General features: G+C 38.8%; 11 non-coding genes and 3 pseudogenes across 11 annotated transcripts; 5 read left to right on the forward strand and 9 right to left on the reverse strand.

The window, feature by feature from the left end:
- Nucleotides 1-10,323: 10,323 nt before the first annotated feature.
- Nucleotides 10,324-10,397, reverse strand: TRNAN-AUU (transfer RNA asparagine (anticodon AUU)). Its single transcript has one exon. It is a non-coding gene; the product is annotated as a tRNA-Asn (tRNA).
- Nucleotides 10,398-11,954: 1,557 nt separating this feature from the next.
- LOC135031847 (U1 spliceosomal RNA) lies at nucleotides 11,955-12,096 on the reverse strand (annotated as a pseudogene).
- Nucleotides 12,097-12,248: 152 nt separating this feature from the next.
- LOC135031871 (U1 spliceosomal RNA) lies at nucleotides 12,249-12,412 on the reverse strand. The gene has a single exon (XR_010227487.1). It is a non-coding gene; the product is annotated as a U1 spliceosomal RNA (small nuclear RNA).
- A 671-nt stretch (nucleotides 12,413-13,083) lies between these two features.
- Nucleotides 13,084-13,246, reverse strand: LOC135031836 (U1 spliceosomal RNA). The gene has a single exon (XR_010227458.1). It is a non-coding gene; the product is annotated as a U1 spliceosomal RNA (small nuclear RNA).
- Nucleotides 13,247-13,398: 152 nt separating this feature from the next.
- On the reverse strand, nucleotides 13,399-13,562 carry LOC135031901 (U1 spliceosomal RNA). The gene has a single exon (XR_010227517.1). It is a non-coding gene; the product is annotated as a U1 spliceosomal RNA (small nuclear RNA).
- Nucleotides 13,563-14,254: 692 nt separating this feature from the next.
- LOC135031840 (U1 spliceosomal RNA) lies at nucleotides 14,255-14,396 on the reverse strand (annotated as a pseudogene).
- A 152-nt stretch (nucleotides 14,397-14,548) lies between these two features.
- LOC135031819 (U1 spliceosomal RNA) lies at nucleotides 14,549-14,712 on the reverse strand. Its single transcript, XR_010227442.1, has one exon. It is a non-coding gene; the product is annotated as a U1 spliceosomal RNA (small nuclear RNA).
- Nucleotides 14,713-15,404: 692 nt separating this feature from the next.
- On the reverse strand, nucleotides 15,405-15,546 carry LOC135031862 (U1 spliceosomal RNA; annotated as a pseudogene).
- A 152-nt stretch (nucleotides 15,547-15,698) lies between these two features.
- Nucleotides 15,699-15,862, reverse strand: LOC135031892 (U1 spliceosomal RNA). Its single transcript, XR_010227508.1, has one exon. It is a non-coding gene; the product is annotated as a U1 spliceosomal RNA (small nuclear RNA).
- Nucleotides 15,863-25,340: 9,478 nt separating this feature from the next.
- LOC135031880 (U1 spliceosomal RNA) lies at nucleotides 25,341-25,504 on the forward strand. The gene has a single exon (XR_010227496.1). It is a non-coding gene; the product is annotated as a U1 spliceosomal RNA (small nuclear RNA).
- A 152-nt stretch (nucleotides 25,505-25,656) lies between these two features.
- On the forward strand, nucleotides 25,657-25,819 carry LOC135031833 (U1 spliceosomal RNA). The gene has a single exon (XR_010227455.1). It is a non-coding gene; the product is annotated as a U1 spliceosomal RNA (small nuclear RNA).
- Nucleotides 25,820-26,490: 671 nt separating this feature from the next.
- On the forward strand, nucleotides 26,491-26,654 carry LOC135031886 (U1 spliceosomal RNA). Its single transcript, XR_010227502.1, has one exon. It is a non-coding gene; the product is annotated as a U1 spliceosomal RNA (small nuclear RNA).
- A 152-nt stretch (nucleotides 26,655-26,806) lies between these two features.
- Nucleotides 26,807-26,969, forward strand: LOC135031843 (U1 spliceosomal RNA). Its single transcript, XR_010227464.1, has one exon. It is a non-coding gene; the product is annotated as a U1 spliceosomal RNA (small nuclear RNA).
- A 646-nt stretch (nucleotides 26,970-27,615) lies between these two features.
- LOC135031882 (U1 spliceosomal RNA) lies at nucleotides 27,616-27,779 on the forward strand. Its single transcript, XR_010227498.1, has one exon. It is a non-coding gene; the product is annotated as a U1 spliceosomal RNA (small nuclear RNA).
- Nucleotides 27,780-27,919: the final 140 nt, after the last annotated feature.

The following is a 27,919-nucleotide window of genomic DNA, read 5'->3' on the forward strand; positions in this document are numbered from 1 at the left end:
TGCAACCCACTGCTAAATTGTGCTTCCTAGATGTTTTTATAAAATCACTGAATCAAATCTAACTCTGATTACATCAGAGAAGGCCAGGTACCCTACACCATAACAGGGGGTATGAAATTTGACTTGTCTACTTAAAGATCACCAAAATCTGATAACAAGGTCAATTACGTCCCTGGGTGGGATTGAACCACCAACCTTTTGGTTAATAGCCGTACACACTAACTGATTGCGCCACAGAGACACTTTGCAAAAGTACATACTGACAAAGGCTAATAAGCATTCATCTAAAACGTTTCCTAGAAAAACTTAAAAAAGTCAAAAATCTGGAGAGTTTTTGTAAGATGTTTCTTCTATCAACCAACGAAGAAACACATTGGTACTTTCCCATGATGAGCGAGTGCTTCAGGATCTCTTGCACTTACATGTGCAGCAGAGTACAGCAATGGAAGCATGCTGGGCCCATAACCCAGAGGTAGGCAGATTGAAACTATCCTCTCCTATATGCATTTTTTTGTTTGTTAATTAAAGTAATCCAAAACTGGGATTGATATTTTGGCTCTTTTATTTTTACTTAAAGTACAATAACTTTTACCATTTTAATTTGTTTTAATAGTATATTGACAGTATTGTTTTCTTTCAAAAATCCACTTCATTTTCTTTACCCTATTATTAAAATGGTAATTGACAAAAACAAACTACATTGTCACCAGAAGAGCAATACAAAATGTACAAGTGATATATTAAAATCATCTTTCCAGCTTGAATTTCAATGATGCATTGGGGCAACGATTTTGTGAGAAACATCTTCACCCTTAAATAAAGATTTTCTGAATTCCTTACCTGTGTGCTAATTAGATATCACCTTGTTTTCACATTAAACAGACTTCCACATGAGAAAGCAGCAAGGATGCAGTGGCGTTAATGTTTCCTGGTGTCAACCTGTATTATTTCAGTAGACATTGAAATGAGGATGCATCTTGCTGCCTTTCCAATGAAGCAAGTTTAATTTAGTAATAGGTGAAAAACCATCCTTACAAAGGTGTTAATTAGAGACTTGGCTTTGTGGACACTTTTCAGAGAACAAATTTGTTAGCATAAAAATAAAGCCAGAAAATAAAGAGCTGTTTAATCACTCAATTGGATTTTTCTGCCAGCATATTTTTTTTCTCTGCAACCCACTGCTAAATTGTGCTTCCTAGCTGTTTTTATAAAATCACTGAATCAAATCTAACTCTGATTACATCAGAGAAGGCCAGGTACCCTACACCATAACAGGGGGTTTGAAATTTTGACTTGTCTACTTAAAGATCACCAAAATCTGATAACAAGGTCAATTAGGTCCCTGGGTGGGATTGAACCACCAACCTTTTGGTTAATAGCCGTACATACTAACTGATTGCACCACAGAGACACCTTGCAAAAGTCCATACTGACAAAGGCTAATAAGCATTCATCTAAAACGTTTCCTAGAAAAACTTTAAAAAGTCAATAATCTGGAGAGTTTTTGTAAGATGTTTCTTCCATCAACCAACGAAGAAACACATTGGTACTTTCCCATGATGAGTGAGTGCTTCAGGATCTCTTGCACTTACATGTGCAGCAGAGTACTGCAATGGAAGCATGCTGGGCCCATAACCCAGAGGTAAGCAGATTGAAACTATCCTCTGCTATATGCATTTTTTTTTGTTAATTAAAGTAATCCAAAACTGGGATTGATATTTTGGCTCTTTTATTTTTACTTAAAGTACAATAACTTTTACCATTTTAATTTGTTTTAATAGTATATTGACATTATTGTTTTCTTTCAAAAATCCACTTCATTTTCTTTACCCTATTATTAAAATGGTAATTGACAAAAACAAACTACATTGTCACCAGAAGAGCAATACAAAATGTACAAGTGATATATTAAAATCATCTTTCCAGCTTGAATTTCAATGATGCATTGGGTCAATAATTTTGTGAGAAACATCTTCACCCTTAAATAAAGATTTTCTTAATTCCTTACCTGTGTGCTAATTAGATATCACCTTGTTTTCACATTAAACAGACTTCCACATGAGAAAGCAGCAAGGATGCAGTGGCGTTAATGTTTCCTGGTGTCAACCTGTATTATTTCAGTAGACATTGAAATGAGGATACATCTTGCTGCCTTTCCAATGAAGCAAGTTTAATTTAGTAATAGGTGAAAAACCATCCCTACAAAGGTGTTAATCAGAGACTTGGCTTTGTGGACACTTTTCAGAGAACAAATTTGTTAGCATAAAAATAAAGCCAGAAAATGAAGAACTGTTTAATCACGCAATTTGATTTTTTTGCCAGCATATTTCTTTTTCTCTGCAACCCACTGCTAAATTGTGCTTCCTAGATATTTTTATAAAATCACTGAATCAAATCTAACTCTGATTACATCAGAGAAGACCAGGTACCCTACACCATAACAGGGGGTATGAAATTTGACTTGTCTACTTAAAGATCACCAAAATCTGATAACAAGGTCAATTACGTCCCTGGGTGGGATTGAACCACCAACCTTTTGGTTAATAGCCGTACACACTAACTGATTGCACCACAGAGACACTTTGCAAAAGTACATACTGACAAATGCTAATAAGCATTCATCTAAAACGTTTCCTAGAAAAACTTAAAAAAGTCAATAATCTGGAGAGTTTTTGTAAGATGTTTCTTCTATCAACCAACGAAGAAACACATTGGTACTTTCCCATGATGAGTGAGTGCTTCAGGATCTCTTGCACTTACATGTGCAGCAGAGTACAGCAATGGAAGAATGCTGGGCCCATAACCCAGAGGTAGGCAGATTGAAACTATCCTCTGCTATATGCATTTTTTTGTTTGTTAATTAAAGTAATCCAAAACTGGGATTGATATTTTGGCTCTTTTATTTTTACTTAAAGTACAATAACTTTTACCATTTTAATTTGTTTTAATAGTATATTGACAGTATTGTTTTCTTTCAAAAATCCACTTAATTTTCTTTACCCTATTATTAAAATGGTAATTGACAAAAACAAACTACATTGTCACCAGAAGAGCAATACAAAATGTACAAGTGATATATTAAAATCATCTTTCCAGCTTGAATTTCAATGATGCATTGGGGCAACGATTTTGTGAGAAACATCTTCACCCTTAAATAAAGATTTTCTTAATTCCTTACCTGTGTGCTAATTAGATATCACCTTGTTTTCACATTAAACAGACTTCCACATGAGAAAGCAGCAAGGATGCAGTGGCGTTAATGTTTCCTGGTGTCAACCTGTATTATTTCAGTAGACATTGAAATGAGGATGCATCTTGCTGCCTTTCCAATGAAGCAAGTTTAATTTAGTAATAGGTGAAAAACCATCCTTACAAAGGTGTTAATCAGAGACTTGGCTTTGTGGACACTTTTCAGAGAACAAATTTGTTAGCATAAAAATAAAGCCAGAAAATAAAGAGCTGTTTAATCACTCAATTGGATTTTTCTGCCAGCATATTTTTTTTCTCTGCAACCCACTGCTAAATTGTGCTTCCTAGCTGTTTTTATAAAATCACTGAATCAAATCTAACTCTGATTACATCAGAGAAGGCCAGGTACCCTACACCATAACAGGGGGTTTGAAATTTTGACTTGTCTACTTAAAGATCACCAAAATCTGATAACAAGGTCAATTAGGTCCCTGGGTGGGATTGAACCACCAACCTTTTGGTTAATAGCCGTATATACTAACTGATTGCGCCACAGAGACACTTTGCAAAAGTCCATACTGACAAAGGCTAATAAGCATTCATCTAAAACGTTTCCTAGAAAAACTTTAAAAAGTCAATAATCTGGAGAGTTTTTGTAAGATGTTTCTTCCATCAACCAACGAAGAAACACATTGGTACTTTCCCATGATGAGTGAGTGCTTCAGGATCTCTTGCACTTACATGTGCAGCAGAGTACTGCAATGGAAGCATGCTGGGCCCATAACCCAGAGGTAGGCAGATTGAAACTATCCTCTGCTATATGCATTTTTTTTGTTAATTAAAGTAATCCAAAACTGGGATTGATATTTTGTCTCTTTTATTTTTACTTAAAGTACAATAACTTTTACCATTTTAATTTGTTTTAATAGTATATTGACAGTATTGTTTTCTTTCAAAAATCCACTTCATTTTCTTTACCCTATTATTAAAATGGTAATTGACAAAAACAAACTACATTGTCACCAGAAGAGCAATACAAAATGTACAAGTGATATATTAAAATCATCTTTCCAGCTTGAATTTCAATGATGCATTGGGTCAATAATTTTGTGAGAAACATCTTCACCCTTAAATAAAGATTTTCTTAATTCCTTACCTGTGTGCTAATTAGATATCACCTTGTTTTCACATTAAACAGACTTCCACATGAGAAAGCAGCAAGGATGCAGTGGCGTTAATGTTTCCTGGTGTCAACCTGTATTATTTCAGTAGACATTGAAATGAGGATACATCTTGCTGCCTTTCCAATGAAGCAAGTTTAATTTAGTAATAGGTGAAAAACCATCCCTACAAAGGTGTTAATCAGAGACTTGGCTTTGTGGACACTTTTCAGAGAACAAATTTGTTAGCATAAAAATAAAGCCAGAAAATGAAGAGCTGTTTAATCACGCAATTTGATTTTTTTGCCAGCATATTTCTTTTTCTCTGCAACCCACTGCTAAATTGTGCTTCCTAGATGTTTTTATAAAATCACTGAATCAAATCTAACTCTGATTACATCAGAGAAGGCCAGGTACCCTACACCATAACAGGGGGTATGAAATTTGACTTGTTTACTTAAAGATCACCAAAATCTGATAACAAGGTCAATTACGTCCCTGGGTGGGATTGAACCACCAACCTTTTGGTTAATAGCCGTACACACTAACTGATTGCACCACAGAGACACTTTGCAAAAGTACATACTGACAAATGCTAATAAGCATTCATCTAAAACGTTTCCTAGAAAAACTTAAAAAAGTCAATAATCTGGAGAGTTTTCGTAAGATGTTTCTTCTATCAACCAACGAAGAAACACATTGGTACTTTCCCATGATGAGTGAGTGCTTCAGGATCTCTTGCACTTACATGTGCAGCAGAGTACAGCAATGGAAGAATGCTGGGCCCATAACCCAGAGGTAGGCAGATTGAAACTATCCTCTGCTATATGCATTTTTTTGTTTGTTAATTAAAGTAATCCAAAACTGGGATTGATATTTTGGCTCTTTTATTTTTACTTAAAGTACAATAACTTTTACCATTTTAATTTGTTTTAATAGTATATTGACAGTATTGTTTTCTTTCAAAAATCCACTTAATTTTCTTTACCCTATTATTAAAATGGTAATTGACAAAAACAAACTACATTGTCACCAGAAGAGCAATACAAAATGTACAAGTGATATATTAAAATCATCTTTCCAGCTTGAATTTCAATGATGCATTGGGGCAACGATTTTGTGAGAAACATCTTCACCCTTAAATAAAGATTTTCTTAATTCCTTACCTGTGTGCTAATTAGATATCACCTTGTTTTCACATTAAACAGACTTCCACATGAGAAAGCAGCAAGGATGCAGTGGCGTTAATGTTTCCTGGTGTCAACCTGTATTATTTCAGTAGACATTGAAATGAGGATGCATCTTGCTGCCTTTCCAATGAAGCAAGTTTAATTTAGTAATAGGTGAAAAACCATCCTTACAATGGTGTTAATCAGAGACTTGGCTTTGTGGACACTTTTCAGAGAACAAATTTGTTAGCATAAAAATAAAGCCAGAAAATAAAGAGCTGTTTAATCACTCAATTGGATTTTTCTGCCAGCATATTTTTTTTCTCTGCAACCCACTGCTAAATTGTGCTTCCTAGCTGTTTTTATAAAATCACTGAATCAAATCTAACTCTGATTACATCAGAGAAGGCCAGGTACCCTACACCATAACAGGGGGTTTGAAATTTTGACTTGTCTACTTAAAGATCACCAAAATCTGATAACAAGGTCAATTAAGTCCCTGGGTGGGATTGAACCACCAACCTTTTGGTTAATAGCCGTACATACTAACTGATTGCGCCACAGAGACACTTTGCAAAAGTTCATACTGACAAAGGCTAATAAGCATTCATCTAAAACGTTTCCTAGAAAAACTTTAAAAAGTCAATAATCTGGAGAGTTTTTGTAAGATGTTTCTTCCATCAACCAACGAAGAAACACATTGGTACTTTCCCATGATGAGTGAGTGCTTCAGGATCTCTTGCACTTACATGTGCAGCAGAGTACTGCAATGGAAGCATGCTGGGCCCATAACCCAGAGGTAGGCAGATTGAAACTATCCTCTGCTATATGCATTTTTTTTTGTAAATAAAAGTAATCCAAAACTGGGATTGACATTTTGGCTCTTTTATTTTTACTTAAAGTACAATAACTTTTACCATTTTAATTTGTTTTAATAGTATATTGACAGTATTGTTTTCTTTCAAAAATCCACTTCATTTTCTTTACCCTATTATTAAAATGGTAATTGACAAAAACAAACTACATTGTCACCAGAAGAGCAATACAAAATGTACAAGTGATATATTAAAATCATCTTTCCAGCTTGAATTTCAATGATGCATTGGGGCAACGATTTTGTGAGAAACATCTTCACCCTTAAATAAAGATTTTCGTAATTCCTTACCTGTGTGCTAATTAGATATCACCTTGTTTTCACATTAAACAGACTTCCACATGAGAAAGCAGCAAGGATGCAGTGGCGTTAATGTTTCCTGGTGTCAACCTGTATTATTTCAGTAGACATTGAAATGAGGATGCATCTTGCTGCCTTTCCAATGAAGCAAGTTTAATTTAGTAATAGGTGAAAAACCATCCTTACAAAGGTGTTAATCAGAGACTTGGCTTTGTGGACACTTTTCAGAGAACAAATTTGTTAGCATAAAAATAAAGCCAGAAAATAAAGAGCTGTTTAATCATTCAATTGGATTTTTCTGCCAGCATATTTTTTTTCTCTGCAACCCACTGCTAAATTGTGCTTCCTAGCTGTTTTTATAAAATCACTGAATCAAATCTAACTCTGATTACATCAGAGAAGGCCAGGTACCCTACACCATAACAGGGGGTTTGAAATTTTGACTTGTCTACTTAAAGATCACCAAAATCTGATAACAAGGTCAATTAGGTCCCTGGGTGGGATTGAACCACCAACCTTTTGGTTAATAGCCGTACATACTAACTGATTGCGCCACAGAGACACTTTGCAAAAGTCTATACTGACAAAGGCTAATAAGCATTCATCTAAAACGTTTCCTAGAAAAACTTTAAAAAGTCAATAATCTGGAGAGTTTTTGTAAGATGTTTCTTCCATCAACCAACGAAGAAACACATTGGTACTTTCCCATGATGAGTGAGTGCTTCAGGATCTCTTGCACTTACATGTGCAGCAGAGTACTGCAATGGAAGCATGCTGGGCCCATAACCCAGAGGTAGGCAGATTGAAACTATCCTCTGCTATATGCATTTTTTTTGTTAATTAAAGTAATCCAAAACTGGGATTGATATTTTGTCTCTTTTATTTTTACTTAAAGTACAATAACTTTTACCATTTTAATTTGTTTTAATAGTATATTGACAGTATTGTTTTCTTTCAAAAATCCACTTCATTTTCTTTACCCTATTATTAAAATGGTAATTGACAAAAACAAACTACATTGTCACCAGAAGAGCAATACAAAATGTACAAGTGATATATTAAAATCATCTTTCCAGCTTGAATTTCAATGATGCATTGGGTCAATAATTTTGTGAGAAACATCTTCACCCTTAAATAAAGATTTTCTTAATTCCTTACCTGTGTGCTAATTAGATATCACCTTGTTTTCACATTAAACAGACTTCCACATGAGAAAGCAGCAAGGATGCAGTGGCGTTAATGTTTCCTGGTGTCAACCTGTATTATTTCAGTAGACATTGAAATGAGGATACATCTTGCTGCCTTTCCAATGAAGCAAGTTTAATTTAGTAATAGGTGAAAAACCATCCCTACAAAGGTGTTAATCAGAGACTTGGCTTTGTGGACACTTTTCAGAGAACAAATTTGTTAGCATAAAAATAAAGCCAGAAAATGAAGAGCTGTTTAATCACGCAATTTGATTTTTTTGCCAGCATATTTCTTTTTCTCTGCAACCCACTGCTAAATTGTGCTTCCTAGATGTTTTTATAAAATCACTGAATCAAATCTAACTCTGATTACATCAGAGAAGGCCAGGTACCCTACACCATAACAGGGGGTATGAAATTTGACTTGTCTACTTAAAGATCACCAAAATCTGATAACAAGGTCAATTACGTCCCTGGGTGGGATTGAACCACCAACCTTTTGGTTAATAGCCGTACACACTAACTGATTGCACCACAGAGACACTTTGCAAAAGTACATACTGACAAATGCTAATAAGCATTAATCTAAAACGTTTCCTAGAAAAACTTAAAAAAGTCAATAATCTGGAGAGTTTTTGTAAGATGTTTCTTCTATCAACCAACGAAGAAACACATTGGTACTTTCCCATGATGAGTGAGTGCTTCAGGATCTCTTGCACTTACATGTGCAGCAGAGTACAGCAATGGAAGAATGCTGGGCCCATAACCCAGAGGTAGGCAGATTGAAACTATCCTCTGCTATATGCATTTTTTTGTTTGTTAATTAAAGTAATCCAAAACTGGGATTGATATTTTGGCTCTTTTATTTTTACTTAAAGTACAATAACTTTTACCATTTTAATTTGTTTTAATAGTATATTGACAGTATTGTTTTCTTTCAAAAATCCACTTAATTTTCTTTACCCTATTATTAAAATGGTAATTGACAAAAACAAACTACATTGTCACCAGAAGAGCAATACAAAATGTACAAGTGATATATTAAAATCATCTTTCCAGCTTGAATTTCAATGATGCATTGGGGCAACGATTTTGTGAGAAACATCTTCACCCTTAAATAAAGATTTTCTTAATTCCTTACCTGTGTGCTAATTAGATATCACCTTGTTTTCACATTAAACAGACTTCCACATGAGAAAGCAGCAAGGATGCAGTGGCGTTAATGTTTCCTGGTGTCAACCTGTATTATTTCAGTAGACATTGAAATGAGGATGCATCTTGCTGCCTTTCCAATGAAGCAAGTTTAATTTAGTAATAGGTGAAAAACCATCCTTACAAAGGTGTTAATCAGAGACTTGGCTTTGTGGACACTTTTCAGAGAACAAATTTGTTAGCATAAAAATAAAGCCAGAAAATAAAGAGCTGTTTAATCACTCAATTGGATTTTTCTGCCAGCATATTTTTTTTCTCTGCAACCCACTGCTAAATTGTGCTTCCTAGCTGTTTTTATAAAATCACTGAATCAAATCTAACTCTGATTACATCAGAGAAGGCCAGGTACCCTACACCATAACAGGGGGTTTGAAATTTTGAAACTATCCTCTGCTATATGCATTTTTTTTTGTTAATTAAAGTAATCCAAAACTGGGATTGATATTTTGTCTCTTTTATTTTTACTTAAAGTACAATAACTTTTACCATTTTAATTTGTTTTAATAGTATATTGACAGTATTGTTTTCTTTCAAAAATCCACTTCATTTTCTTTACCCTATTATTAAAATGGTAATTGACAAAAACAAACTACATTGTCACCAGAAGAGCAATACAAAATGTACAAGTGATATATTAAAATCATCTTTCCAGCTTGAATTTCAATGATGCATTGGGTCAACAATTTTGTGAGAAACATCTTAACCCTTAAATAAAGATTTTCGTAATTCCTTACCTGTGTGCTAATTAGATATCACCTTGTTTTCACATTAAACAGACTTCCACATGAGAAAGCAGCAAGGATGCAGTGGCGTTAATGTTTCCTGGTGTCAACTTGTATTATTTCAGTAGACATTGAAATGAGGATGCATCTTGCTGCCTTTCCAATGAAGCAAGTTTAATTTAGTAATAGGTGAAAAACCATCCTTACAAAGGTGTTAATCAGAGACTTGGCTTTGTGGACACTTTTCAGAGAACAAATTTGTTAGCATAAAAATAAAGCCAGAAAATGAAGAGCTGTTTAATCACTCAATTGGATTTTTCTGCCAGCATATTTTTTTTCTCTGCAACCCACTGCTAGATTGTGCTTCCTAGCTGTTTTTTATAAAATCACTGAATCAAATCTAACTCTGATTACATCAGAGAAGGCCATGTACCCTACACCATAAGAGGAGGTTTGAAATTTTGATTTGTCTACTTAAATATCACCAAAATCTGATCACAAGGTTAATTACGTCCCTGGGTGGGATTGAACCACCAACCTTTTGGTTAATAGCCAAACACACTAACCGATTGCGCCACAGAGACACTTTGCAAAACGTACATACTGACAAAGGCTAATAAGCATACATCTAGAACGTTTCCTAGAAAAACATTAAAAAATCAATAATCTGGAGAGTTTTTGTAAGATGTTTCTTCCATCAACCAACGAATAAACACATTGGTACTTTCCCATGATGAGTGAGTGCTTCAGGATCTCTTGAACTTACATGGGCAGCAGAGTACTGCAATGGAAGCATGCTGGACCCATAACCCAGAGGTAGGCAGATTGAAACTATCCTTTGCTATATGCATTTTTTTTTTAATTTAAGTAATCAAAACTGGGATTGATATTTTTGCTCTTTTATTTTTACTTAAAGTACAATAACTTTTACCATTTTAATTTGTTTTAATAGTATATTGACAGTATAGTTTTCTTTCAAAAATCCACTTAATTTTCTTTACCCTGTTATTAAAATGGTAATTGACAAAAAAAACTACATTGTCACCAGAAGAGCAATACAAAATGTACAAGTGATATATTAAAATCATCTTTCCAGCTTGAATTTCAATGATGCATTGGGGCAACAATTTTGTGAGAAACATCTTCACCCTTAAATAAAGATTTTCGTAATTCCTTACCTGTGTGCTAATTAGATATCACCTTGTTTTCACATTAAACAGACTTCCACATGAGAAAGCAGCAAGGATGCAGTGGCGTTAATGTTTCCTGGTGTCAACCTGTATTATTTCAGTAGACATTGAAATGAGGATGCATCTTGCTGCCTTTCCAATGAAGCAAGTTTAATTTAGTAATAGGTGAAAAACCATCCTTACAAAGGTGTTAATCAGAGACTTGGCTTTGTGGACACTTTTCAGAGAACAAATTTGTTAGCATAAAAATAAAGCCAGAAAATGAAGAGCTGTTTAATCACTCAATTGGATTTTTACTGCCAGCATATTTTTTTTCTCTGCAACCCACTGCTAAATTGTGCTTCCTAGCTGTTTTTTATAAAATCACTGAATCAAATCTAACTCTGATTACATCAGAGAAGGCCAGGTACCCTACACAATAAGAGGGGGTTTGAAATTTTGACTTGTCTACTTTAATATCACCAAAATCAGATAACAAGGTAAATTACGTCCCTGGGTGGGATTGAACCACCAACCTTTTGGATAATAACCGAACACGCTAACTGATTGCGCCACAGTGACACTTTGCAAACGTACATTCTGACAAACGCTAATAAGCATTCATCTAGAACGTTTCCTAGAAAAACTTTAAAAAGTCAATAATCTGGAGAGTTTTTGTAAGATGTTTCTTCCATCAATCAACGAAGAACATTCAAGCTGATTTCTTGCAGCAGCTGGGCACTGTAACAGCTCCAGAGCTGCTCTGTAAGGCAACTAAAAGGGTGTGGGCCCTGCAGCACTACCTGTAGTTCGCATTGTGCGTTGGAAGGCACAAAGTAAGCAGACGGGAGAAGTCAAGATAGTGCGCAAGGGCATAGAAGGGAGCGGCTCAAGAAAAGAGAAGTGGAAACAGACAGCAAACTAGGCTGGAGAGAGACCTGAGACAAAGAGATCTGAATTATATGAGAGCCGACCAGGGGAAACACAAATTATGCAGTCGAGTTTCCCACATTTGGGGAAATCGCTGGAGCAGCACACACAGAGTGCAATGGGTGAGCCTTGCCCTGGGAGAAGCACCTTCATGATCATAGTATCTCACCTGGCAGGTAAGTAGGAGTTGGGCAAGAGCTGAGGAGGGTCGCTGCTCGGGCACCCCCCTGTCAAGTGAAGGAGATCCAACTGAGGCAGCACAAGAGAACTCTCGAAAGAAGAACAAGGCTAGAGGAAGATCTGAGACACAGAAATCTGGCTTTTACCAGAGCTGACCAGAGGAAAGCACAAACACAGTCCCCCACTACCACAAATAATGCAGTCGAGTTTCCCACATTTGGGGAAATCACAGGGGTCAGCATACCCAGAATGCAATGAATGAACCTCACCCTGGGAGAACAATCTTCATGACCATGGTATCTCCTATGCAAAATAAGTATGATTTGGGATAGGGCTGGGGAGGGCCGCTGCTCAGGCACATCTCTGTCAAGTAAAGGAGATTCAACTGAGGCAGCACAAGGGAACTCTCATCTGGGGACAACAACTGCAGGGAGAACACATATTTTCAGATTAACATGGGAGGGCAGAAGGCTGCCTAATACTGAAGCACCCCCAAACAACAAACCAAATGCAATAACTAGTACAAGCATTCCTGGGGGAAGGCCTGCAGCAGATGGATTTGCATATGGTGATGTCATCCAAGCAGTGGGTCAAAGTTGGCTTCAACCCTCGTCTGCATATGAAAAGAGAAAAGGGGCGTGCAGGGCATGGCGGCCTTTTGCGGCGCTTGGATGACCCCTAGTTCGCATTAAACACCTCCACCCTACTTCGGTGTGGGGCTCTTGTTGGCTATGCCCCAGCCCCTGAAGCATTCAAGCTGATTACTTGCAGCAGCTGGGCACTGTAATAGCTCCAGAGCTGCTCTGTAAGGCAAGTAAAAGGGTGTGGGCCCTGCAGCACTACCTGTAGTTCGCATTGTGCGTTGGAAGGCACAAAGTAAGCAGATGGGAGAAGTCAAGATAGTGCGCAAGGGCATAGAAGGGAGCGGCTCAAGAAAAGAGAAGTTGAAACAGACAGCAAACTAGGCTGGAGAGAGACCTGAGACAAACAGATCTGAATTATACGAGAGCTGACCAGGGGAAACACAAATTATGCAGTCAAGTTTCCCACATTTGGGGAAATCACAGGAGCAGCACACCCAGAGTGCAATGGGTGAGCCTTGCCCTGGGAGAAGCACCTTCATGATCATAGTATCTCACCTGGCAGGTAAGTAGGAGTTGGGCTTGAGCTGGGGAGGGTCGATGCTCGGGCACCCCCCTGTCAAGTGAAGGAGATCCAACTGAGGCAGCACAAGGGAACTCTCGAAAGAAGAACAAGGCTAGAGGAAGATCTGAGACAAATAAATCTGACTTTTACCAGAGCTGACCAGAGGAAAGCACAAACATAGTCCCCCACTACCACAAATAATGCAGTTGAGTTTCCCACATTTGGGGAAATCATAGGAGTCAGCATACCCAGAATGCAATGAATGAACCTCACCCTGGGAGAACAATCTTCATGACCATGGTATCTCCTATGCAAAATAAGTATGATTTGGGATAGGGCTGGGGAGGGCCGCTGCTCAGGCACATCTCTGTCAAGTAAAGGAGATTCAACTGAGGCAGCACAAGGGAACTCTCATCTGGGGACAACAACTGCAGGGAGAACACATATTTTCAGATGAACATGGGAGGGCAGAAGGCTGCCTAATACTGAAGCACCCCCAAACAACAAACCAAATGCAACAACTAGTGCAAGCATTCCTGGGGGAAGGCCTGCAGCAGATTGATTTGCATATGGTAATGCCATCCAAGCAGTGGGTCAAAGTTGGCTTCAACCCTCGTCTGCATATGAAAAGAGAAAAGGGGCGTGCAGGGCATGGCGGCCTTTTGCAGCGCTTGGGTGACCCTTAGTTCGCATTAAACACCCCCACCCTCCTTCGGTGTGGGGCTCATGTTGGCAATGCCCCAGCCCCTGAAGCATTCAAGCTGATTTCTTGCAGCAGCTGGGCACTGTAACAGCTCCAGAGCTGCTCTGTGAGGCAAGTAAAAGGGTGTGGGCCCTGCAGCACTACCTGTAGTTTGCATTGTGTGTTGGAAGGCACAAAGTAAGCAGACGGGAGAAGTCAGGATAGTGCGCAAGGGCATAGAAGGGAGCGGCTCAAGAAAAGAGAAGTGGAAACAGACAGCAAACTAGGCTGGAGAGAGACCTGAGACAAAGAGATCTGAATTATATGAGAGCCGACCAGGGGAAACACAAATTATGCAGTCAAGTTTCCCACATTTGGGGAAATCACAGGAGCAGCACACCCAGAGTGCAATGGGTGAGCCTTGCCCTGGGAGAAGCACCTTCATGATCATAGTATCTCACCTGGCAGGTAAGTAGGAGTTGGGCTTGAGCTGGGGAGGGTCGATGCTCGGGCACCCCCCTGTCAAGTGAAGGAGATCCAACTGAGGCAGCACAAGGGAACTCTCGAAAGAAGAACAAGGCTAGAGGAAGATCTGAGACAAATAAATCTGACTTTTACCAGAGCTGACCAGAGGAAAGCACAAACATAGTCCCCCACTACCACAAATAATGCAGTTGAGTTTCCCACATTTGGGGAAATCATAGGAGTCAGCATACCCAGAATGCAATGAATGAACCTCACCCTGGGAGAACAATCTTCATGACCATGGTATCTCCTATGCAAAATAAGTATGATTTGGGATAGGGCTGGGGAGGGCCGCTGCTCAGGCACATCTCTGTCAAGTAAAGGAGATTCAACTGAGGCAGCACAAGGGAACTCTCATCTGGGGACAACAACTGCAGGGAGAACACATATTTTCAGATGAACATGGGAGGGCAGAAGGCTGCCTAATACTGAAGCACCCCCAAACAACAAACCAAATGCAACAACTAGTGCAAGCATTCCTGGGGGAAGGCCTGCAGCAGATTGATTTGCATATGGTAATGCCATCCAAGCAGTGGGTCAAAGTTGGCTTCAACCCTCGTCTGCATATGAAAAGAGAAAAGGGGCGTGCAGGGCATGGCGGCCTTTTGCGGCGCTTGGGTGACCCTTAGTTCGCATTAAACACCCCCACCCTCCTTCGGTGTGGGGCTCATGTTGGCAATGCCCCAGCCCCTGAAGCATTCAAGCTGATTTCTTGCAGCAGCTGGGCACTGTAACAGCTCCAGAGCTGCTCTGTGAGGCAAGTAAAAGGGTGTGGGCCCTGCAGCACTACCTGTAGTTTGCATTGTGTGTTGGAAGGCACAAAGTAAGCAGACGGGAGAAGTCAGGATAGTGCGCAAGGGCATAGAAGGGAGCGGCTCAAGAAAAGAGAAGTGGAAACAGACAGCAAACTAGGCTGGAGAGAGACCTGAGACAAAGAGATCTGAATTATATGAGAGCCGACCAGGGGAAACACAAATTATGCAGTCAAGTTTCCCTCATTTGGGGAAATCACAGGGGCAGCACACCCAGAGTGCAATGGGTGAGCCTTGCCCTGGGAGAAGCACCTGCATGATCATAGTATCTCACCTGGCAGGTAAGTAGGAGTTGGGCTAGAGCTGCGAAGGGTCGCTGCTCGGGTACCCCCCTGTCAAGTGAAGGAGATCCAACTGAGGCAGCACAAGGGAACTCTCGAAAGAGGAACAAGGCTAGAGAAAGATCTGAGACAAAGAAATCTGATTTTTACCAGAGTTGACCAGAAGAAAGCACAAACACAGTCCCCCACTACCACAAATAATGCAGTTGAGTTTCCCACATTTGGGGAAATCACAGGGGTCAGCATACCCAGAATGCAATGAATGAATCTCACCCTGGGAGAACAATCTTCATGACCATGGTATCTCCTATGCAAAATAAGTATGATTTGGGATAGGGCTGGGGAGGGCCGCTGCTCAGGCACATCTCTGTCAAGTAAAGGAGATTCAACTGAGGCAGCACAAGGGAACTCTCATCTGGGGACAACAACTGCCAGAAGAGCAATACAAAATGTACAAGTGATATATTAAAATCATCTTTCCAGCTTGAATTTCAATGATGCATTGGGGCAACGATTTTATGAGAAACATCTTCACCCTTAAATAAAGATTTTCTTAATTCCTTACCTGTGTGCTAATTAGATATCACCTTGTTTTCACATTAAACAGACTTCCACATGAGAAAGCAGCAAGGATGCAGTGGCGTTAATGTTTCCTGGTGTCAACCTGTATTATTTCAGTAGACATTGAAATGAGGATGCATCTTGCTGCCTTTCCAATGAAGCAAGTTTAATTTAGTAATAGGTGAAAAATCATCCCTACAAAGGTGTTAATCAGAGACTTGGCTTTGTGGACACTTTTCAGAGAACAAATTTGTTAGCATAAAAATAAAGCCAGAAAATGAAGAGCTGTTTAATCACTCAATTGGATTTTTTTGCCAGCATATTTCTTTTTCTCTGCAACCCACTGCTAAATTGTGCTTCCTAGCTGTTTTTATAAAATCACTGAATCAAATCTAACTCTGATTACATCAGAGAAGGCCAGGTACCCTACACCATAACAGGGGGTTTGAAATTTTGACTTGTCTACTTAAAGATCACCAAAATCTGATCACAAGGTCAATTACGTCCCTGGGTGTGATTGAACCACTAACCTTTTGGTTAGTAGCCATACACACTAACTGATTGCGCCACAGAGACACTTTGCAGAAGTAAATACTGACAAAGGCTAATAAGCATTCATCTAAAACGTTTCCTAGAAAAACTTTAAAAAGTCAATAATCTGGAGAGTTTTTGTAAGATGTTTCTTCCATCAACCAACGAAGAAACACATTGGTACTTTCCCATGATGAGTGAGTGCTTCAGGATCTCTTGCACTTACATGTGCAGCAGAGTACAGCAATGGAAGCATGCTGGGCCCATAACCCAGAGGTAGGCAGATTGAAACTATCCTCTACTATATGCATTTTTTTTTGTTAATTAAAGTAATCCAAAACTGGGATTGATATTTTGGCTCTTTTATTTTTACTTAAAGTACAATAACTTTTACCATTTTAATTTGTTTTAATAGTATATTGACAGTATTGTTTTCTTTCAAAAATCCACTTAATTTTCTTTACCCTATTATTAAAATGGTAATTGACAAAAACAAACTACATTGTCACCAGAAGAGCAATGCAAAATGTACAAGTGATATATTAAAATCATCTTTCCAGCTTGAATTTCAATGATGCATTGGGGCAACGATTTTGTGAGAAACATCTTCACCCTTAAATAAAGATTTTCTTAATTCCTTACTTGTGTGCTAATTAGATATCACCTTGTTTTCACATTAAACAGACTTCCACATGAGAAAGCAGCAAGGATGCAGTGGCGTTAATGTTTCCTGGTGTCAACCTGTATTATTTCAGTAGACATTGAAATGAGGATGCATCTTGCTGCCTTTCCAATGAAGCAAGTTTAATTTAGTAATAGGTGAAAAACCATCCCTACAAAGGTGTTAATCAGAGACTTGGCTTTGTGGACACTTTTCAGAGAACAAATTTGTTAGCATAAAAATAAAGCCAGAAAATAAAGAGCTGTTTAATCACTCAATTGGATTTTTCTGCCAGCATATTTTTTTTCTCTGCAACCCACTGCTAAATTGTGCTTCCTAGCTGTTTTTATAAAATCACTGAATCAAATCTAACTCTGATTACATCAGAGAAGGCCAGGTACCCTACACCATAACAGGGGGTTTGAAATTTTGACTTGTCTACTTAAAGATCACCAAAATCTGATAACAAGGTCAATTAGGTCCCTGGGTGGGATTGAACCACCAACCTTTTGGTTAATAGCCGTACATACTAACTGATTGCGCCACAGAGACACTTTGCAAAAGTCTATACTGACAAAGGCTAATAAGCATTCATCTAAAACGTTTCCTAGAAAAACTTTAAAAAGTCGATAATCTGGAGAGTTTTTGTAAGATGTTTCTTCCATCAACCAACGAAGAAACACATTGGTACTTTCCCATGATGAGTGAGTGCTTCAGGATCTCTTGCACTTACATGGGCAGCAGAGTACTGCAATGGAAGCATGCTGGACCCATAACCCAGCGGTAGGCAGATTGAAACTATCCTTTGCTATATGCATTTTTTTTGTTAATTTAAGTAATCAAAACTGGGATTGATATTTTTGCTCTTTTATTTTTACTTAAAGTACAATAACTTTTACCATTTTAATTTGTTTTAATAGTATATTGACAGTATAGTTTTCTTTCAAAAATCCACTTAATTTTCTTTACCCTGTTATTAACATGGTAATTGACAAAAAAAACTACATTGTCACCAGAAGAGCAATACAAAATGTACAAGTGATATATTAAAATCATCTTTCCAGCTTGAATTTCAATGATGCATTGGGGCAACAATTTTGTGAGAAACATCTTCACCCTTAAATAAAGATTTTCGTAATTCCTTACCTGTGTGCTAATTAGATATCACCTTGTTTTCACATTAAACAGACTTCCACATGAGAAAGCAGCAAGGATGCAGTGGCGTTAATGTTTCCTGGTGTCAACCTGTATTATTTCAGTAGACATTGAAATGAGGATGCATCTCTCTGCCTTTCCAATGAAGCAAGTTTAATTTAGTAATAGGTGAAAAACCATCCCTACAAAGGTGTTAATCAGAGACTTGGCTTTGTGGACACTTTTCAGAGAACAAATTTGTTAGCATAAAAATAAAGCCAGAAAATGAAGAGCTGTTTAATCACGCAATTTGATTTTTTTGCCAGCATATTTCTTTTTCTCTGCAACCCACTGCTAAATTGTGCTTCCTAGATGTTTTTATAAAATCACTGAATCAAATCTAACTCTGATTACATCAGAGAAGGCCAGGTACCCTAAACCATAACAGGGGGTATGAAATTTGACTTGTCTACTTAAAGATCACCAAAATCTGATAACAAGGTCAATTAGGTCCCTGGGTGGGATTGAACCACCAACCTTTTGGTTAATAGCCGTACATACTAACTGATTGCGCCACAGAGACACTTTGCAAAAGTTCATACTGACAAAGGCTAATAAGCATTCATCTAAAACGTTTCCTAGAAAAAGTTTAAAAAGTCAATAATCTGGAGAGTTTTTGTAAGATGTTTCTTCCATCAACCAACGAAGAAACACATTGGTACTTTCCCATGATGAGTGAGTGCTTCAGGATCTCTTGCACTTACATGTGCAGCAGAGTACTGCAATGGAAGCATGCTGGGCCCATAACCCAGAGGTAGGCAGATTGAAACTATCCTCTGCTATATGCATTTTTTTTTGTTAATTAAAGTAATCCAAAACTGGGATTGATATTTTGGCTCTTTTATTTTTACTTAAAGTACAATAACTTTTACCATTTTAATTTGTTTTAATAGTATATTGACAGTATTGTTTTCTTTCAAAAATCCACTTCATTTTCTTTACCCTATTATTAAAATGGTAATTGACAAAAACAAACTACATTGTCACCAGAAGAGCAATACAAAATGTACAAGTGATATATTAAAATCATCTTTCCAGCTTGAATTTCAATGATGCATTGGGGCAACGATTTTGTGAGAAACATCTTCACCCTTAAATAAAGATTTTCTTAATTCCTTACCTGTGTGCTAATTAGATATCACCTTGTTTTCATATTAAACAGACTTCCACATGAGAAAGCAGCAAGGATGCAGTGGCGTTAATGTTTCCTGGTGTCAACCTGTATTATTTCAGTAGACATTGAAATGAGGATGCATCTTGCTGCCTTTCCAATGAAGCAAGTTTAATTTAGTAATAGGTGAAAAACCATCCCTACAAAGGTGTTAATCAGAGACTTGGCTTTGTGGACATTTTTCAGAGAACAAATTTGTTAGCATAAAAATAAAGCCAGAAAATGAAGAGCTGTTTAATCACGCAATTTGATTTTTTTGCCCAGCATATTTCTTTTTCTCTGCAACCCACTGCTAAATTGTGCTTCCTAGCTGTTTTTATAAAATCACTGAATCAAATCTAACTCTGATTACATCAGAGAAGGCCAAGTACCCTACACCATAACAGGGGGTTTGAAATTTTGACTTGTCTACTTAAAGATCACCAAAATCTGATAACAAGGTCAATTAGGTCCCTAGGTGGGATTGAACCACCAACCTTTTGGTTAATAGCCGTACATACTAACTGATTGCGCCACAGAGACACTTTGCAAAAGTCCATAATGACAAAGGCTAATAAGCATTCATCTAAAACGTTTCCTAGCAAAACTTTAAAAAGTCAATAATCTGGAGAGTTTTTGTAAGATGTTTCTTCCATCAACCAACGAAGAAACACATTGGTACTTTCCCATGATGAGTGAGTGCTTCAGGATCTCTTGCACTTACATGTGCAGCAGAGTACAGCAATGGAAGCATGCTGGACCCATAACCCAGAGGTAGGCAGATTGAAACTATCCTCTGCTGTATGCTTTTTTTTTTTGTTAATTAAAGTAATCCAAAACTGGGATTGATATTTTGGCTCTTTTATTTTTACTTAAAGTACAATAACTTTTACCATTTTAATTTGTTTTAATAGTATATTGACAGTATTGTTTTCTTTCAAAAATCCACTTAATTTTCTTTACCCTATTATTAAAATGGTAATTGACAAAAACAAACTACATTGTCACCAGAAGAGCAATACAAAATGTACAAGTGATATATTAAAATCATCTTTCCAGCTTGAATTTCAATGATGCATTGGGGCAACGATTTTGTGAGAAACATCTTCACCCTTAAATAAAGATTTTCTTAATTCCTTACCTGTGTGCTAATTAGATATCACCTTGTTTTCACATTAAACAGACTTCCACATGAGAAAGCAGCAAGGATGCAGTGGCGTTAATGTTTCCTGGTGTCGACTTGTATTATTTCAGTAGACATTGAAATGAGGATGCATCTTGCTGCCTTTCCAATGAAGCAAGTTTAATTTAGTAATAGGTGAAAAACCATCCTTACAAAGGTGTTAATCAGAGACTTGGCTTTGTGGACACTTTTCAGAGAACAAATTTGTTAGCATAAAAATAAAGCCAGAAATTGAGCTGTTTAATCACGCAATTTGATTTTTTTGCCAGCATATTTCTTTTTCTCTGCAACCCACTGCTAAATTGTGCTTCCTAGATGTTTTTATAAAATCACTGAATCAAATCTAACTCTGATTACATCAGAGAAGGCCAGGTACCCTACACCATAACAGGGGGTATGAAATTTGACTTGTCTACTTAAAGATCACCAAAATCTGATAACAAGGTCAATTAGGTCCCTGGGTGGGATTGAACCACCAACCTTTTGGTTAATAGCCGTACATACTAACTGATTGCGCCACAGAGACACTTTGCAAAAGTTCATACTGACAAAGGCTAATAAGCATTCATCTAAAACGTTTCCTAGAAAAACTTAAAAAAGTCAATAATCTGGAGAGTTTTTGTAAGATGTTTCTTCTAATCAACCAACGAAGAAACACATTGGTACTTTCCCATGATGAGTGAGTGCTTCAGGATCTCTTGCACTTACATGTGCAGCAGAGTACAGCAATGGAAGCATGCTGGGCCCATAACCCAGAGGTAGGCAGATTGAAACTATCCTCTGCTATATGCATTTTTTTGTTTGTTAATTTAAGTAATCCAAAACAGGGATTGATATTTTGGCTCTTTTATTTTTACTTAAAGTACAATAACTTTTACCATTTTAATTTGTTTTAATAGTATATTGACAGTATTGTTTTCTTTCAAAAATCCACTTAATTTTCTTTACCCTATTATTAAAATGGTAATTGACAAAAACAAACTACATTGTCACCAGAAGAGCAATACAAAATGTACAAGTGATATATTAAAATCATCTTTCCAGCTTGAATTTCAATGATGCATTGGGTCAACTATTTTGTGAGAAACATCTTCACCCTTAAATAAAGATTTTCTTAATTCCTTACCTGTGTGCTAATTAGATATCACCTTGTTTTCACATTAAACAGACTTCCACATGAGAAAGCAGCAAGGATGCAGTGGCGTTAATGTTTCCTGGTGTCAACTTGTATTATTTCAGTAGACATTGAAATGAGGATGCATCTTGCTGCCTTTCCAATGAAGCAAGTTTAATTTAGTAATAGGTGAAAAACCATCCTTACAAAGGTGTTAATCAGAGACTTGGCTTTGTGGACACTTTTCAGAGAACAAATTTGTTAGCATAAAAATAAAGCCAGAAAATGAAGAGCTGTTTAATCACTCGATTGGATTTTTCTGCCAGCATATTTTTTTTCTCTGCAACCCACTGCTAAATTGTGCTTCCTAGCTGTTTTTTATAAAATCACTGAATCAAATCTAACTCTGATTACATCAGAGAAGGCCATGTACCCTACACCATAAGAGGATGTTTGAAATTTTGACTTGTCTACTTAAATATCACCAAAATCTGATCACAAGGTTAATTACATCCCTGGGTGGGATTGAACCACCAACCTTTTGGTTAATAGCCAAACACACTAACCGATTGCGCCACAGAGTCCATACTGACAAAGGCTAATAAGCATACATCTAGAACGTTTCCTAGAAAAACATAAAAAAATCAATAATCTGGAGAGTTTTTGTAAGATGTTTCTTCCATCAACCAACGAATAAACACATTGGTACTTTCCCATGATGAGTGAGTGCTTCAGGATCTCTTGCACTTACATGTGCAGCAGAGTACTGCAATGGAAGCATGCTGGACCCATAACCCAGAGGTAGGCAGATTGAAACTGTCCTTTGCTATATGCATTTTTTTTTTGTTAATTTAAGTAATCAAAACTGGGATTGATATTTTTGCTCTTTTATTTTTACTTAAAGTACAATAACTTTTACCATTTTAATTTGTTTTAATAGTATATTGACAGTATAGTTTTCTTTCAAAAATCCACTTAATTTTCTTTACCCTATTATTAAAATGGTAATTGACAAAAAAAACTACATTGTCTCCAGAAGAGCAATACAAAATGTACAAGTGATATATTAAAATCATATTTCCAGCTTGAATTTCAATGATGCATTGGGGCAACAATTTTGTGAGAAACATCTTCACCCTTAAATAAAGATTTTCGTAATTTCTTACCTGTGTGCTAATTAGATATCACCTTGTTTTCACATTAAACAGACTTCCACATGAGAAAGCAGCAAGGATGCAGTGGCGTTAATATTTCCTGGTGTCAACCTGTATTATTTCAGTAGACATTGAAATGAGGATGCATCTTGCTGCCTTTCCAATGAAGCAAGTTTAATTTAGTAATAGGTGAAAAACCATCCTTACAAAGGTGTTAATCAGAGACTTGGCTTTGTGGACACTTTTCAGAGAACAAATTTGTTAGCATAAAAATAAAGCCAGAAAATAAAGAGCTGTTTAATCACGCAATTTGATTTTTTTGCCAGCATATTTCTTTTTCTCTGCAACCCACTGCTAAATTGTGCTTCCTAGATGTTTTTATAAAATCACTGAATCAAATCTAACTCTGATTACATCAGAGAAGGCCAGGTACCCTACACCATAACAGGGGGTATGAAATTTGACTTGTCTACTTAAAGATCACCAAAATCTGATAACAAGGTCAATTAGGTCCCTGAGTAAGATTGAACCACCAACCTTTTGGTTAATAGCCGTACATACTAACTGATTGCGCCACAGAGACACTTTGCAAAAGTCCATACTGACAAAGGCTAATAAGCATTCATCTAAAACGTTTCCTAGCAAAACTTTAAAAAGTCAATAATCTGGAGAGTTTTTGTAAGATGTTTCTTCCATCAACCAACGAAGAAACACATTGGTACTTTCCCATGATGAGTGAGTGCTTCAGGATCTCTTGCACTTACATGTGCAGCAGAGTACTGCAATGGAAGCATGCTGGGCCCATAACCCAGAGGTAGGCAGATTGAAACTATCCTCTGCTATATGCATTTTTTTTTGTTAATTAAAGTAATCCAAAACTGGGATTGATATTTTGTCTCTTTTATTTTTACTTAAAGTACAATAACTTTTACCATTTTAATTTGTTTTAATAGTATATTGACAGTATTGTTTTCTTTCAAAAATCCACTTCATTTTCTTTACCCTATTATTAAAATGGTAATTGACAAAAACAAACTACATTGTCACCAGAAGAGCAATACAAAATGTACAAGTGATATATCAAATTCATCTTTCCAGCTTGAATTTCAATGATGCATTGGGTCAACAATTTTGTGAGAAACATCTTCACCCTTAAATAAAGATTTTCTTAATTCCTTACCTGTGTGCTAATTAGATATCACCTTGTTTTCACATTAAACAGACTTCCACATGAGAAAGCAGCAAGGATGCAGTGGCGTTAATGTTTCCTGGTGTCAACTTGTATTATTTCAGTAGACATTGAAATGAGGATGCATCTTGCTGCCTTTCCAATGAAGCAAGTTTAATTTAGTAATAGGTGAAAAACCATCCTTACAAAGGTGTTAATCAGAGACTTGGCTTTGTGGACACTTTTCAGAGAACAAATTTGTTAGCATAAAAATAAAGCCAGAAAATGAAGAGCTGTTTAATCACTCAATTGGATTTTTCTGCCAGCATATTTTTTTTCTCTGCAACCCACTGCTAAATTGTGCTTCCTAGCTGTTTTTTATAAAATCACTGAATCAAATCTAACTCTGATTACATCAGAGAAGGCCAGGTACCCTACACAATAAGAGGGGGTTTGAAATTTTGACTTGTCTACTTAAATATCACCAAAATCTGATCACAAGGTCAATCAGGTCCCTGGGTGGGATTGAACCACCAACCTTTTGGTTAATAGCCGTACATACTAACTGATTGCGCCACAGAGACCCTTTTACTTGCCTTACAGAGCAGCTCTGGAGCTGTTACAGTGCCCAGCTGCTGCAAGAAATCAGCTTGAATGCTTAAGGGGCTGGGGCATAGCCAACATGAGCCCCACACCGAAGGAGGGTGGAGGTGTTTAATGCGAACTAGGGGTCATCCAAGCGCCGCAAAAGGCCGCCATGCCCTGCACGCCCCTTTTCTCTTTTCATATGCAGACGAGGGTTGAAGCCAACTTTGACCCACTGCTTGGATGACATCACCATATGCAAATCCATCTGCTGCAGGCCTTCCCCCAGGAATGCTTGCACTAGTTGTTGCATTTGGTTTGTTGTTTGGGGGTGCTTCAGTATTAGGCAGCCTTCTGCCCTCCCATGTTCATCTGAAAATATGTGTTCTCCCTGCAGTTGTTGTCCCCAGATGAGAGTTCCCTTGTGCTGCATCAGTTGAATCTCCTTTACTTGACAGAGATGTGCCTGAGCAGCGGCCCTCCCCAGCTCTATCCCAAATCATACTTATTTTGCATAGGAGATACCATGGTCATGAAGATTGTTCTCCCAGGGTGAGGTTCATTCATTGCATTCTGGGTATGCTGACCCCTATGATTTCCCCAAATGTGGGAAACTCGACTGCATTATTTGTGGTAGTGGGGGACTGTGTTTGTGCTTTCCTCTGGTCAGCTCTGGTAAAAGTCAGATTTCTTTGTCTCAGATCTTCCTCTAGCCTTGTTCTTTTTTCTAGAGTTCCCTTGCGCTGCCTCAGTTGGATCTCCTTCACTTGACAGGGGGGTACCCGAGCAGCAACCCTCCCCAGCTCTAGCCCAACTCCTACTTACCTGCCAGGTGAGATACTATGATCATGAAGGTGCTTCTCCCAGGGCAAAGCTCACCCATTGCACTCTGGGTGTGCTGCTCCTGCGATTTCCCCAAATGTGGGAAACTTGACTGCATAATTTGTGTTTCCCCTGGTCGGCTCTCGTATAATTCAGATCTCTTTGTCTCAGGTCTCTCTCCAGCCTAGTTTGCTGTCTGTTTCCACTTCTCTTTTCTTGAGCCGCTCCCTTCTATGCCCTTGCGCACTATCCTGACTTCTCCCGTCTGCTTACTTTGTGCTTTCCAATGCACAATGCAAACTACAGGTAGTACTTCTGGGCCCACACCCTTTTACTTGCCTTACAGAGCAGCTCTGGGGCTGTTACAGTGCCCAGCTGCTGCAAGAAATCAGCTTGAATGCTTCAGGGGCTGGGGCATAGCCAACATGAGCCCCACACCGAAGGAGGGTGGAGGTGTTTAATGCGAACTAGGGGTCATCCAAGCGCCGCAAAAGGCCGCCATGCCCTGCACGCCCCTTTTCTCTTTTCATATGCAGACGAGGGTTGAAGCCAACTTTGACCCACTGCTTGGATGGCATTACCATATGCAAATCAATCTGCTGCAGTCCTTCCCCCAGGAATGCTTGCACTAGTTGTTGCATTTGGTTTGTTGTTTGGGGGTGCTTCAGTATTAGGCAGCCTTCTGCCCTCCCATGTTCATCTGAAAATATGTGTTCTCCCTGCAGTTGTTGTCCCCAGATGAGAGTTCCCTTGTGCTGCCTCAGTTGAATCTCCTTTACTTGACAGAGATGTGCCTGAGCAGCGGCCCTCCCCAGCCCTATCTCAAATCATACTTATTTTGCATAGGAGATACCATGGTCATGAAGATTGTTCTCCCAGGGTGAGGTTCATTCATTGCATTCTGGGTATGCTGACCCCTGTGATTTCCCCAAATGTGGGAAACTCGACTGCATTATTTGTGGTAGTGGGGCACTGTGTTTGTGCTTTCCTCTGGTCAGCTCTGGTAAAAGTCAGATTTCTTTGTCTCAGATCTTCCTCTAGCCTTGTTCTTCTTTCGAGAGTTCCCTTGTGCTGCCTCAGTTGGATCTCCTTCACTTGACAGGGGGGTGCACGAGCAGCGACCCTCCCCAGCTCTAGCCCAACTCCTATTTACCTGCCAGGTGAGATACTATGATCAGGAAGGTGCTTCTCCCAGGGCAAGGCTCACCCATTGCACTCTGGGTGTGCTGCTCCTGCGATTTCCCCAAATGTGGGACACTTGACTGCATAATTTGTGTTTCCTCTGGTCGGCTCTCATATAATTCAGATCTCTTTGTCTCAGGTCTTTCTCCAGCCTAGTTTGCTGTCTGTTTCCACTTCTCTTTTCTTGAGCCGCTCCCTTCTATGCAGTTGCGCACTATCCTGACCTCTCCCGTCTGCTTACTTTGTGCCTTCCAACGCACAATGCATACTACAGGTAGTGCTGCAGGGCCCACACCCTTTTACATGCTTTACAGAGCAACTCTGGAGCTGTTACAGTGCCCAGCTGCTGCAAGAAATCATCTTGAATGCTTCAGGGGCTGGGGCATAGCCAACATGAGCCCCACACCGAAGGAGGGGTCATCCAAGCGCCACAAAAGGACACCATGCCCTGCACATCCCTTTTTTCTTTTCATATGCAGACGAGGGTTGAAGCCAACTTTGACCCACTGCTTGGATGACATCACCATATGCAAATCCATCTGCTGCAGGCCTTCCCCCAGGAATGCTTGCACTAGTTGTTGCATTTGGTTTGTTGTTTGGGGGTGCTTCAGTATTAGGCAGCCTTCTGCCCTCCCATGTTCATCTGAAAATATGTGTTCTCCCAGCAGTTGTTGTCCCCAGATGAGAGTTCCCTTGTGCTGCCTCAGTTGAATCTCCTTTACTTGACAGAGATGTGCCTGAGCAGCGGCCCTCCCCAGCCCTATCCCAAATCATACTTATTTTGCATAGGAGATACCATGGTCATGAAGATTGTTCTCCCAGGGTGAGGTTCATTCATTGCATTCTGGGTATGCTGACCCCTGTGATTTCCCCAAATGTGGGAAACTCGACTGCATTATTTGTGGTAGTGGGGGACTGTGTTTGTGCTTTCTTCTGGTCAACTCTGGTAAAAATCAGATTTCTTTGTCTCAGATCTTCCTCTAGCCTTGTTCCTCTTTCGAGAGTTCCCTTGTGCTGCCTCAGTTGGATCTCCTTCACTTGACAGGGGGGTACCCGAGCAGCGACCCTCCCCAGCT

Source organism: Pseudophryne corroboree, unplaced genomic scaffold (genome assembly GCF_028390025.1).
Source record: "Pseudophryne corroboree isolate aPseCor3 unplaced genomic scaffold, aPseCor3.hap2 scaffold_533, whole genome shotgun sequence".
Classification (NCBI taxonomy): domain Eukaryota; kingdom Metazoa; phylum Chordata; class Amphibia; order Anura; family Myobatrachidae; genus Pseudophryne; species Pseudophryne corroboree.